The sequence below is a fragment of the Arachis ipaensis genome, chromosome B05 (assembly GCF_000816755.2).
Source record: "Arachis ipaensis cultivar K30076 chromosome B05, Araip1.1, whole genome shotgun sequence".
NCBI classification, from domain to species: domain Eukaryota; kingdom Viridiplantae; phylum Streptophyta; class Magnoliopsida; order Fabales; family Fabaceae; genus Arachis; species Arachis ipaensis.
The window spans coordinates 32,688,540-32,689,913 of NC_029789.2; positions in this window are offsets into that span (position 1 = coordinate 32,688,540).

The window sequence follows — 1,374 nt, forward strand, 5'->3', positions numbered from 1 at the left end:
GTGCCAGTTTGGGCGTTCAACTCTGGTTTTGGATCCTTTTCTGGCGCTGGACGCCAGATTTGGGCAGAGAGCTGGCGTTGAACGCCAGTTTGCGTCGTCTATTCTTGGCCAAAGAATAGACTATTATATATTTCTGGAAAGCCCTGGATGTCTACTTTCCAACGCAATTGGAAGCGCACCATTTCGAGTTCTGTAGCTCCAGAAAATCCACTTTGAGTGCAGGGAGGTCAGAATCCAACAGCATCAGCAGTCCTTCTTCAACCTCTGAATCTGATTTTTGCTCAAGTCCCTCAATTTCAGCCAGAAAATACCTGAAATCACAGAAAAACACACAAACTCATAGTAAAGTCCAGAAATGTAAATTTAACATAAAAACTAATGAAAACATCCCTAAAAGTAACTAGATCCTACTAAAAACATACTAAAAATAATGCCAAAAAGCGTATAAATTATCCGCTCATCAATAACCAATTTGACAATGAAAAGCTTGCTTATTCATGTTGAAAAGTGGAAAATAATCAAACACATACAGCCCTTGTTCAGAAAGCAATAAGTTGAAAAGGTTCAATTTGAATTGCTCAAAAACGTGAAGAAAACAAGTGGCCCTGTGTGTGATTATTTGTGTTCAAAACCACATGAATAAGCTATATCCTCAATTCACTCAATAAATCAGGTTATGCATTTAGAATGTACCAAATGGAATGATCACAGCTGTAATTTCAATTCTATTTCGTCTTTTACACAAAATCTGCAACTAAGTGCATAACTAACAAATTATCAAATAAAGTATGATATGCACCACAAAAGTTGACACCAAACAAAATAATCACAGCTGTAAATTCAAGTTCAGTTTGGTGTTCAAGCAAAATTAACACAAGGTGCATCCATGAATTTAGTCTTAACCATCATCAAAAATCTCATAAAATTGCACAGGTATGAGTAACAATGCATAATAGAAGGAAAATTCAAAACCTATGCTGATTAGACACAGAAATTGAATCAAAAATCCATTCAGGAAATATATCAGGCATATGGTGTGCAGGATATACAAGCAGCATTCACAGTTCATACACAACAGCATTTATCCCAAAGAGATCCAAAACAAATAGCCAACAATCAACATTCAATCCAGAAAACAGAAGTAAACTAACCTAAGACGTCCTAATTACTAAACAAAAATTAAAAAGCAATTATAGACAGTAAAGGAAACGTAGCAGGGGCAGGGAACATGGGAGTAGAACCTGCGCTGTGAAGGGGAAAGGAAGAAGAGAGAGGGGCATGGAGGCGGATGTCGTGGCGGCATAGAAGCTTGCCGCCGCTAGTGGTGTTCGCTGGCGCTGAAGGATGCAAACAGGGCTGGCTGGCGCGGGCAGG